The sequence below is a fragment of the Dermacentor andersoni genome, chromosome 6 (assembly GCF_023375885.2).
Source record: "Dermacentor andersoni chromosome 6, qqDerAnde1_hic_scaffold, whole genome shotgun sequence".
NCBI classification, from domain to species: domain Eukaryota; kingdom Metazoa; phylum Arthropoda; class Arachnida; order Ixodida; family Ixodidae; genus Dermacentor; species Dermacentor andersoni.
Genome location: NC_092819.1, coordinates 12,649,617 through 12,662,005, shown reverse-complemented (window position 1 = coordinate 12,662,005; position 12,389 = coordinate 12,649,617). Strand labels below are relative to the sequence as shown.

At 43.6% G+C, this 12,389-nt stretch overlaps 1 protein-coding gene across 5 annotated transcripts in view; it reads right to left on the bottom strand.

Moving 5' to 3' along the window:
- Window positions 1-12,139, bottom strand: part of LOC126521231 (MFS-type transporter SLC18B1-like) — a 53,116-nt gene extending 40,977 nt beyond the window's left edge. For 2 of the 5 annotated variants that reach the window (XM_050169876.3, XM_055065850.2), the window contains exon 1: window positions 11,958-12,133. The gene's annotated coding sequence lies outside the window, so the exon portion shown is untranslated. Of the gene's footprint in view, window positions 1-11,957 lie in introns of all 5 variants that reach the window. The other 3 variants (XM_072288633.1, XM_055065849.2, XM_055065848.2) reach the window with 3 other exon arrangements.
- Between the last annotated feature and the right edge of the window lie 250 nt (window positions 12,140-12,389).

The following is a 12,389-nucleotide window of genomic DNA, read 5'->3' as shown; positions in this document are numbered from 1 at the left end:
GTGGCACCATCAGCACTTTCGCGCCGAAGATGTATTATAGGACTCGAGGCATCGAAAGACCTCATCGACTCGGAAACCGAAAGCCGGATAATGATGACGATAAAAGCAGGCCCGCAATTCTGAAGTTACTTGATCACCGTGACAAAGTGACTATTCTAAAACTAAAAGGCTGAAGGGTCCGGCTACTGAATCGGCGAAGTTTTTTCGCGACCTATCCGGGAAGTAAAAAAGAACTGGGAAAAACTAAAGCGAACCGTGATCGTAAGGAAAAGGTATTTCTAGTCTATGACAAAGTCCGCATGGATGGCCGCTTTTTCGCTTGGGACAACGATTCAAACATTATTTTACATGGCTTATTAGAAACTGTTGATGAAACTCACGATTCCCTTCTTTCTAAAATATCTGAATTATTTCAACAGAGTCTTGGTATTCAATGTCCTCGCATCGAACGCCTCCATCGTTTGGGAAGAGCTCGTGAAAACCATCCACGCCCGGTAATTTTGAAAATGCTTGATTTTAATGACAAGCTTACTTTGCTGAAGAATGGTTTTAAGCTTACCGATTCCGGACTTAGGCTTTCTGATGACTTTTCACCCAGAGTTCGTGGAATTCGGAAGAAACTATGGGAGGCGTCCAGTCAGCATCGCAACAATGGGTCTTCTGTTAAGATTAGGTTTGACCATATTTTCATTGACAACATTCGGTATAACTGGTGCGATTCCACCAACTCCCTTGTAAAAATCTCTAATCGTCGCAACTTTTCTGAGACAACAGGTCCCGCATCACAGTCAGCAACAGCTTGAACTTCTACAGCCCAAAGAGACCTTAAAATTATGAACATCAACGCTAGAAGTATAGCTAATAAATTTCCCCTTTTTCTTGCGCTTGTTTTGTCCTATTCACCTGACATTATTGGTATCACCGAAACTTGGTTACATGCGGGTATTCATGACTCGGAGTTTACACCACCAGGTTACGTCACCGTGCGAAATGATCGTCATAATCAAAGAGGTGGTGGAGTTGCATTGCTTTTTCGCTCTGATTTCAAATTCAAAGTCCTCTTCTCTCCGCTAGACATAGAATCAGTCTGCTGCAGACTTTACTACGGTAAACAATTCTTAAACGTATGCGTTTTCTATCGTCCCCCTAATAGTTCGTTGGAAACTCTTGACAACCTGGACCAACTTTTACTGCAAGAGAATTTAGTTTCCTCAAATTTCGTCTTACTGGGTGATTTTAATGCTCCCGGAATCGACTGGACGTCTCTCTCATTTTTTGATCATGGTAATGCATTAAACAGGAAATTTGTTGAATTATCGTTATCTCTTGGCTTAAAGCAGGTCGTTCACAGTCCCACACGTGGTGACGCAGTACTGGATTTGATTTTTCTCAGCACTGATTTTGCCAAGACGGGTTACAAGTACGAAATAATTGATGGTATCTCGGATCACAATGCTGTTTTTCTATCTGTAAACCGGCCAATCCATAACCAAAGTTTTACGCTGTCCACGTTTCGAGACTTTTCCAGAGCTGATGACGTCCGTATCACGGATGAACTATCCAATAATTTCGACGCATTTTTGGCACTTGGACTATCTAGTGACGTTGATGCGCTCGTGGCGTGTTTTGAAAGCATAGTAAAATCATGTATATATCGATTCGTTCCTTTGAAAACTAAGAAAAAAAACATTAACCTTGCCTGGATGAACCGAGAACTGCTGCACTTATCGCGACGTGCTGGTAGACTTCGCACTAAACGTTCGAATAATCCTGAGGCATGCGTTTTGTACGCTTAGGTAAAAAATGAACTGCAGAAAAAAACCACCTCGGCCAAACATTTCTTCTATCATGTTCAATCGCTGAAACCGCTCAAATCAAACCCCCGTAAATTCTGGTCTTTCACATCTCCTGGCTCTTCTTCTTCCACATCTTTTAAAATCAACAACAGTGTTGTTAACGATCCATTAGAGATTTCAGAAGCGTTTAATACATATTTTCAGTCAGTATTCGCCTCGGATGATTCCAGTCGTTCAACATTTGCAACTAACGATTCATATGCAATTGATGATATCAACATTAGCCTAGAAGGTGTTTTGAATCTCATACTAAACTTAGATACTAAAAAGCCAGCCGGCCCTGATGGAATTCCGAATTCCTTTTTAGTACGATTCTCGCAATGGACATCTAAATATCTGTTTATTATATGTCAGAAGTCCCTTAATAGTGGCGTTGTGCCTTCTTCCTGGAAAAGAGCTAAAGTACTACCTTTATATAAATCTGGTGACACGCAGCTTTTATCTAACTATAGGCCCATTTCTTTAACTGCAACCTCATGTAAAATACTAGAACACATAATCTATAAGCATATAATACTGTTCCTTGAAAATAATAACCTATTGAACAGCTTTCAGCACGGCTTCAGGCGCGGTTTTAGTACTGTAACACAACTTACGGAGTTCACTCATGACCTTTCCCATTACATCGACTTAGGTAATCAGATTGACACCTTTTTCATTGACTTTAGCAAAGCTTTTGACACTGTACTACATTCTAAATTGCTTTTGAAACTCCATAATATTCTAAATAACCCTCAGTTAGTGTCTTGGATTTCCAGTTTCCTTTCTTTGCGTTCCCAATTCGTGTGCTATGATTCTGCAGATTCGTCGGTAGTCGATGTCACCTCAGGAGTCCCACAGGGATCCGTACTTGGCCCTCTACTATTCTTATTGTTCATTAACGACCTTCCAGACCATGTTACTTCTAAAATACGCCTCTATGCAGATGATTGTGTTATGTACAGCCCAGTTGACTCACTCGCTGATCATCAGCGCCTTAAAGATTCCTTTGTTTCATTTTGTGACTGGTGTGCGACTTGGAAAATGAGCATAAATTTTGATAAAACTGTTCTAATGTCTTTTACTCACAGACACATGCCCGTATGTTATGATTATATATGCAACGGTGTACCACTAACACGAGTTTTTCAATACAAATATTTAGGCGTCATTTTTACACCCACCTTGTCTTGGTCTAAACATATAGATTACATTTGTAGTAAAGCGTTAAAAAAACTTGGTTACATCCGCCGGACGTTGTCTCCTGCTCCGAGGGACACTAAGTTAGTAGCATATAAAACACTGATTCGCCCAATTTTAGAATATGCTTCCTCCGTATGGAGCCCATATAAACAATGTGAAATTAATTGTATTGAGTCTGTCCAGAGGAAGGCTATTCGTTTTGTTTACCGTCGCTTCGACCGAGACTTTTCACCGTCAGCTGCTCTTACGGAATTAAGCCTCCAGTTTCTTTCTAGGCGGCGGCACATAGAATCTCTGAAGATTTTCTATTCTTATAAGAACTCTCTTTGTCACCTATCAGATCCCTCCCTTTTAATGCCTGCTTGCCCGACTTCAACTAGAGCTTATCACGCCTCTAATATCAGACCACTCCATCCACGCACTAACACTTTCAAATACAGTTTTTTTCCCCGCATGATTGAACAGTGGAATTCGTTACCTGCCGAAGTTCGTTTGTTACCGATTTCTCAATTTTTAAATGCTATTGCTGATGTATAGTTCCTTCAGATTTTTACATTTCGTTTGTTACCCTTTCTCAATTTTTAAAATGCTATTGCTGATGTATAGTTCCTTCACATCTTTATATTTCTATGTTCTTGTTTCTCCATATCATAATCAGTTTTCTTCGCATGTAAACCCACTCCTGCCATAGCCCTAACGGGCTGCAGTATGTATAAATAAATAAATAAATAAATAAAATACCGTAGACTAAAGAAAAAAAAAGAAAAAAAACGAAGAACACATCAGCATGCGGACGCGCAGTGCTCAAAATCGCAATCAGCTACAATCATAAATATAAACGCTCGCAGCCTGTTCAACACATTCCATGAACTAGAAGCTGTTCTACTCGCTTACCAGTCGGATATCGCCGTTGTTACAGAGGCATGGCTTCACTCGAACATTTTAAACTAAGAAATTGTGCCACCGGAATATGCAATTGTACGCAAAGATAGAAAGACAAGAGGTAGGGGCATTGCACTGCTGTTTAGGCAAGGGGCATCTTACAGTGTCATGCCCGAGGCTACAGACATCGAGGCTGTTTGGTGCACCATCCGTTTAAAAGATGGTCTTCCATATAGGTGCAGTTTATCGGCCGCCTGATGCTGAGGCACTATTCTTGGCTTCTTTCAGAATACATGCAACAACACATACCCTACGGCAGCAAAATAATGGCGGGAGACTTCAACTTGCCTGACATAAGGTGGAATTAAATGACCCCGGGAAACGTTACGCTTGACACCATATCAGATATCCAGTTAGCATATCACCTGACGGAAATTGTTGATTTCCCAACCAGGGTTGTCGGTACATCAAGTGCACTCTTAGACGTGTTTATTAGCGACCATTTCCTTGAGGATACTGTTCACGTTGAACCTTTCGAAGGACTGTCTGACCACAAGAAAATATTTTGTTCTTTACAATGCTCAAATCCTGTACGAACGCTCGGTCCTATAAAGCGAGTGCTCTCGTTCAAAGATGCAGACGATGTAGCTATCATGACCTACCGACCAGCATTTGTCTATTGATGTGCTGTAGACCGAGTTTAAAAGCATTGTGACGCACTGTATAAGCGTTGTTGTTCCACGAGTTCAAAGAAAAACTAGAAAACGCAGTCCTTGGATATGTCGAGATATAATCCACTTGAAGCGCAAAATAAAGAGACTTAGGAAAAGAAGAAAATCGCATATGTGTAAAAAACTTACTCGGAAATAACACTGCTAACAACGTCATTAAAAAGTAAAATATGCTGTGCCAAAAAGTTTCCTCAAAATAATTACACAGCTTTATCAGGAACTCGCCTGAAAAATTCTGGCGCTACCTAAGCGTGAAACGCTCTAACGTACCCTCCCTGAATGCTCAGGAAAGCAAGCAAAAATCTAACGCATTTAACAAGTACTTTCAATCCATTTTCACCGTCGACAATGGTTCCTTGAACCATTTCGTCCCTAACCACTGCCAAGAAAGCGTTTTGGGCACCCCAAAAATATCACAAGCTGGCATATTATCGCTCTTGTTGAATTTAGATGAAAAGAAAAGCAATGGCCCACATCAAATTCCGAACAGCTTCTTGAAAAGTGCGCAGAACCAGTAAGCAAGTTTCTTCATTTAATGTTCTTAAAGTCACTCCGCGAGAGCCGCCTTCCTGCAGAGTGGAAGGTTGCAAAAATAATTCCCACACCAAAATCAGGTGACATATCTTGCCTGTCTGACCATCGGCCAATTTCTTTAACATGCACGTGCCGAAAAATACTAGAGCACATAATATTGAAACACTTGAGAGAATTCACGGAATCAAACAATTTAATCCATCCAAACCAGCACGGTTTTCGAAACGGTTTATCAACAGTCACACAACTCGTGGGAACCCTTCACGACTTAACTCAAAACATTAATGAGCAACTACAGGTAGACATAATATTTATGGGTTTTTCTAAAGCGTTTGATCGTGTTTCCCATGTTAAATTTCTTCACAGACTTCACCGCCTGCTTGGTAACGGCCATCTTGTTCATTGGATAAACGACTTTCTGTCAAACCGCTACCAATAGAATACAATGATCACCTTTCTGATGTTGTCCCTGTTTTGTCCGGCGTTTCCCAGGGCTTTGTTCTGGCCCCACTTCTGTTCTTATTGTACATAGATGATATAACAAACCAAGTCGACGTCGCCATTCGTCTCTTTGCAGACGATTGCATTCTTTATCATACTGTGAGTGACCACGAAGATCAAGTAAAACTGAACAATTCCCTAAATAAGGTAGTGCGGTCGTGTGCAGACTAGCAAATGGTGATAAATTCCGATAAAACTGTCTGCACGTCAGTCACAAACAAAAAATCAAGTCTGCAGTTCCCGTACGGTTTCAACGGCACTGTTCTCCAAAGTGTCACTCAGTATAAATCAGTATAAATACTTAGGCGTAATCATCTCATCCGACCACAGCTGGAATGCGCCCGTACAGTACGTACGAAAACCGTGACGGCGAATTTGGGACTCATTTTGCGCAGTTATCTTGTTCTGTAGATAGGCGCACCCGGAACGTCTCTTCCTTTTGTTCCCTTTAGCAAGAGAGACAAACATTGCGCAAGCTATGTCCATCTAATGCGTTTTGGCGGATTTGTAAGGCCAGCATATATGCTGTTGTCGATTACGTAAATAATTTTTCCTTGACGTGTCAGTGCGTAGATAATAACCGGAGATCTCAACGGTACCACGCCAGTGACCTGCTCTTCAACAAAACAGTCATACCCTTCACGAATGATGAGAATGCTGAAATGATCCTGGCTGTGGGGCGGCGCACGGCGACAAGAGGAAGCCAGCCAAGCTATTCCGGATGTGGCATTGTGGAGGACGCCCTAGCCCTTCAACAATACTTAGAACGTACGAAGTCCTTTGCGAGACGGGCAGCTTCACAAAAAAGCGACACAGGACTGGACTGCGACGGTATAGTCCAAGAAGCGCAAACGGATGTTCTGACAGTCTTTGCTGCTAACTCTCACGGTAGTATGCGCGATGCCAGTGCGGAGGCGGGAACCTCAAGGTCATCAGTGTGGAGGATATTAAAAAAAGGTCATATGCACCCGTCCCATGTACATCTTCATCAGAAACGACCGAGAAAGAAAGACCGAGATTTTGAAAACAGACTTGGCCTTGCCAATTGGATTTTCACGAAACGTGAAGAAGAACCGGACTTTCTTACTCGCGTGCTTTAGACGGATGAGGCTGATTTCTCCAAAAACGCACAAGTTAATCTTCACAACGCGGACTACTGGAGTGATGGGAATTCCCACTATCTGGCACAAACACGACAGCAATACCAGTGGTCGTTTAATGTGTGGTGTGGTATTTTTGACGGCAATATCATCGGATCCATCTTTTTTGACAACACACTAACGACGCAACACTGCATCAACGATATCCTCGAGGGCCCTGTGAACGACGTCTGTTGCAACGTTCCACTTGCGGTCTTTCGCAACGTCTGGCTTCAACAACATCTGGTCAGTCTCGAGCGTTGCTCGACAAGCTTTTTCCTGGACGGACCTGTACCCTGGCCTGCAAGGCCGCCGAACAGCACACCACTGGACTTTTGTTATGGGGCTACGTGAAAGATAGCGTGTGTAGCAGAGAAACTACCACACCGGACCCCCAAAAGGCAAAAATAAGCAGAGTCTGCCCCGAGATTACACCGTCTTTGGTCAAAGCTGCAACAGAACAAGTGTTGGAAAGAAGCAGGTATACTCTATTGCTTCAGACGGCGAGCTGTTTGAACACGTGCTATAAGTGGCAGTGGAAAATAACCACTCAAAACCGGTGTAAAGCGTGAATGTTTAACGCACCTTCATGATGTCACCCTACCCTTACACAAAGAAAGTTTGCGACAAAAGTAGAAATAGGTAATAAAGTGCTTTGTTTTGCCTCTTTTCCGGAGTTCAAGAGACAGAAAGGATAAATGGCTAAACCAGTTGCTTCTTTGGATGTTTCTTTGTGGGCGGCGGAGACGCCTTATGTGCTTTTGGTTAAGGTTTTTTTTATTTAAATAAACTCCCGAGTAACAATTTTCTGTTCTTCCGAGAGCTTCCTTCTTTCTTTTTTTTGTGCGCTTTCGCGCACAGTTCTTTTTTAGCCATAGCTGAATTTATTTTGTGGTTTTGTTTCACTTTACGTGAAGGTTAAAGCTATCCCGAGTGCTTCATAATCGAGCACAACATTCTTGCGTCAGCAGATGCTGACGCTTATCGCACCACGCCAGTGAGGTCGCGAAACCTCTCGAGCGATTCTGCATGACGAAGCATTATACGATGCGGCGATAAGCGAATGCAGCCGCATATCTTTCAAAGGTTGCTTGGATGCGATTGAGTAGCGGCGCGCGAGCGCGCACCCATTTCATATTTCGCGTATTTCGCGGGCTTTTATTTTTTCTTGGAAAAGCCACCCAGGCACACTTCAGCGCGATATAAATGCTTGATTTGGAGATTATTTAAGGTTCCCTACAACTTTGTAAGTGACATGTTTGCGATTGAAGCAATAATTAAAAAGTTCACCTATTAAAAGCAATATATTAATTAATCCTTCGTGATGAAAAAAAGTACTGGCTGTAAGTACACACGACTACGGCTACTATGCAGTTGGTACGATTTTCCCAGAGCTCTCGAGTTTTTTAAAAATCTTCGTGCAAGTTAACTGGGACACCCGGTATGTACGTATAATGGTACCTGCTTGAAGAGCTTGCAGATATGCGGGAACAGAAATAATTTCTTGCGTGATGATGGCTTAAGTGCTTGATGCAGTCTTCGCGACAGGCTTAGGTTTTGGGTTGATGGGCTACGTACGAATGAATAGAAGCGGCCGTTCGAAGACATTTTCATGAAAGGAAGCGTAACGGCGTTGGCAAAATTCTCTACGACGCGAGGTTATGAGCCCTTTGGGTACATGTGTAGTGCTACGAACGAAGTATTTAATTAGAACCATCACCTAATGTACGGAACATGAAACCTACGTACACTTAAACGAGAAAAAATAAAAAAAAATGAAGGGAGGAAGAACTGAAACGAACACACACGTCTTACTTTATGCCCTTTCTTGGAGCCTGAAGACAGACGGTATTCTCTTTCTCGCGGAAAAGAGTACGGCGCAGTTACGTCAGGACACGCAGCTGGTGCGATGTTAAGCATAAGTCCCAGATTGCAGAGTTCGCAGGGAGCTAACTATTATCAAACAGAGAATGTCTGAAAGGGTAGTTCGTGTTTTAAATTTCGATAGTGAAATGTGACCTGGCATGTTTTAAGTTTTCGGTGTTCACATATTGATTGCAATGTCGGTATATGTATTTTTGGTTCATAATGAAAATGAAATTCTGTGGTTTTGCGTGCCAGAACCACGATCTAATTATGAGACTAAAATTATGAGACTCTAATTATGAGACTAGAAATGAAATATACTTCATACTCTGCGCTAACGCTGACATCATACAAGATGTGGACGTGCTCGGCAAGGTGCGCTGCAGTGACCACAGGATGGTAAGAACTCGAATTAGCCTAGACTTGAGGAGGGAACGGAAGAAACTGGTACATAAGAAGCCAATCAATGAGTTAGCGGTAAGAGGGAAACTAGAGGAATTCCGCATCAAGCTACAGAACAGATATTCGGCTTTAACTCAGGAAGAGAACCTTAGTGTTGGAGCAATGAACGACAATCTTATAGGCAGCATTAAGGAGCGTGCAATAGAAGTCGGTGGCAACTTCGTTAAACAGGATACCGGTAAGCTGTCGCAGGAGACGAAAGATCTAAATTAAGAAACGCCAATGTATGAAAGCCTCTAACCCTACAGCTAGAATAGAACTGGCAGAGCTTTCCAAGTTAATCAACAAGCGTAAGATAGCTGACATAAGGAAGTATAATATTGATAGAATTGAGCATGCTCTGAGGAATGGAGGAAGCCTAAAAGCAGTGAAGAATAATCTAGGAATAGGCAAGAATCAGATGTATGCGTTAAGAGACAAAGCCGGCAATATCATTACTAATATGGATAAGATAGTTCAAGTGGCTGAGGAGTTCTATAGAGATTTATACAGTACCAGTGGCACCCACGACGATAATGGAAGAGGGAATAGTTTAGAGGAATTTGACATCCCACAACTAACGCCGGAAGAAGTAAAGAAAGCCTTGGGAGCAACGCAAAGGGGGAAGGTAGTTGGGGAGGATCAGGTTACAGCAGATTTGTGGAAGGATGGTGGGCAGATTGTTCTAGAAAAAATTGCCACCCTGTATACGAAATGCCTCATGACTTCTAGCGTACCGGAACTTGGAAGAACGCTAACATAATCCTAATTCATAAGAAAGGAGACGCCAAAGATTTGAAAAATTATAAACCAATCAGCTTACTGTCCGTTGCCTACAAAGTATTTACTAAGGTAATGGCAAATAGAATAAGGAACACCTTAGACTTCTGTGAACCAAAGCACCAGGCAGGATTTCGTAGAGGCTACTCAACAATAGACCATATTCACACTATCAAGCAGACGATAGAGAAACGTGCGGAATATAACCAACCTTTATGTATAGATTTCATTTATTACGAGAAAGCGTTTGATTCAGTCGAAACCTCAGCAGTCATGCAGGCATTAGGAATCAGGGTGTAGACGTGCCGTATGTAAATATACTGAAAGATATCTATAGCGGTTCCAAAGCCCCCGTAGTCCTCCATAAATAAAGCAACAAAATCGCAATAAAGAAGGGCGTCAGGCCTGGAGATACGATCTGTCCAATGCTATTCACAGCCTGTTTGCAGGAGGTATTCAGAGACCTGGATTGGGAAGAATTGGGGATAAGATTTAATGGAGTATACCTTATTAACTTGCGATTCGTTGATGATATTGCCTTGCTTAGTAACTCGGGGGACCAATTGCAATGCATGCTCACTGACGTGGAGAGGCAAAGCAGAAGGCTGGGCCTAAAAGTTAATCTGCAGAAAACTAAAGTAATGTTTAACACTGTCGGAAGAGAACAGCAGTTTACGATAGGTAGCGAGGCACTGGAACTGGTAAGGAAATACATCTACTTAGGGCAAGTAGTGACCCCGGATCCAGATCATGAGACTGAAATAATCAGAAGAATAAGAATGGGCTGGGGTGCATTCGGCAGGCATTCTCAGATCATGAACAGCAGGTTGCCATTATCCCTCAAGAGAAAAGGGTATAGCAGCTGTGTCTTACCTGTACTCACGTGCATGGCAAAAACCTGGAGGCTCACGAAAATTTCATTTGTTAAAGCGGCAAGCATCAAGCGTGCAGTTTTTCTTTCGTCTGCGTTTTGTAAAAACTACTAATATATGCGCAAGTATGCACACGAGAGACATGCTGCTTGAAGAACAAGCAACATAATTCTCCAAGGCAACTGCAGTAACATAGCAGAATGAAAGCCAACACTGCTGCCGCAATGTACGCCCACTCACCGCGTTGCATAAACTCACGGAAATGAATGTATTCTTAAGATAAAAATAGAAGCCATATGTAATTAAGAACACAATTTGAGCGGTATGACCGCAAACAGCAGCGCGTGAAACAGTACGAACGACTCCGCGCAGCAGAATCGCCAGCAATTTAAAACGGCGCGACCTTGATGCGGCCCAACCCACTTCGATCGCAACGCCGCCACGGTATTTTTCGTCGTCGGGCGCCTCCCTGCAAAGCGTGCGCCGCTCCAGCCGCTCGTGCCACTCAACAGTATTCTAGTACATTCTACGCCATCTTCAACGCGCAGAGGGTCCCGAAGGAAAATAGGGGCGACATTATAGGAAGCTGCCTTGCCGAGGCTAACTGCCATGACGTTTTGCTTCCTTCGTCTTTTTCCTTCCTCCATGCCTATAGACGTCCTCTTTGTAATATTTGTGCGGGAGGTGCTTTGAGGTCAACAAATAGTGATTGAATGAATGGTACGGTCGTACCGGCCATGCCATTCTTTCAAGCGAAGCCGCTAGCCGCAGCTCTGCATCTCGCTATCGCCACGTTCAGCTCCAACACGGAAGCGCGGATCTGCTCTTTACGCACTCCAACATAAGTAGAACCCAACCGTTGACAACTAAGTTCTCGGTCAACCAAACCGCCTTCAGTCGCAGGCGTGATTCTTGCTACACTGAATGACCAGGAGTAAACGCCCAGCCACGGTCTAAAAGCAAGCTCACTTGTTTTTCTCACACCAGCGTGGAGTGAAAATATTGAGCGCGGCGGGTCCAGCGACAAGCCCGCCAAGGTCTCGGTTGTTGCAATCTAAGAGCGAACGCGAAGCATCGCGCGCAGTAATGCACGTCACTAGTTATTCAGATGCTCCGCATGCAACTAGTTTAGGTGGGATTGCACACGTAGCAAGCTCACAATGTTGTACGTACATTTTGCTTCTCAGTTGTTGCGCGCGAGGGCGTCGCAGCTGCCGAGCGGCGCTTTCGCTATTCTACGCAGAAAGCACACGCATCTCGGTCGGCCTCGATGCCGCCGCTTCCGCCGCTGCCCGAGCGTCACGGCTAGCGCGTCGCTGCCCGCAAAAGCCAATTTTCCCCGTTATCTTTCTCTCTTGCCACTTCCACCGGACGGCCTCCGTCATTGACTCCCTTTCCAAACGTGAGCTCTCCGGCTGGGGCTGCCGTGGAGAGGCTCGCTGCATTTCGCCTCTGTTTCGCGCGTGGTGACAGCTGTGATACGACAGTCACATGCGCCGCCACGTGTTCCTGCTTTCCACGAAGGCGTTCTTAAGCTGACGTGTTAGCGAAGCTAGTAGGTGGAGAGCGCGAGTGGTAGAAAAGGCACAAAAGATTTGCCGCAGC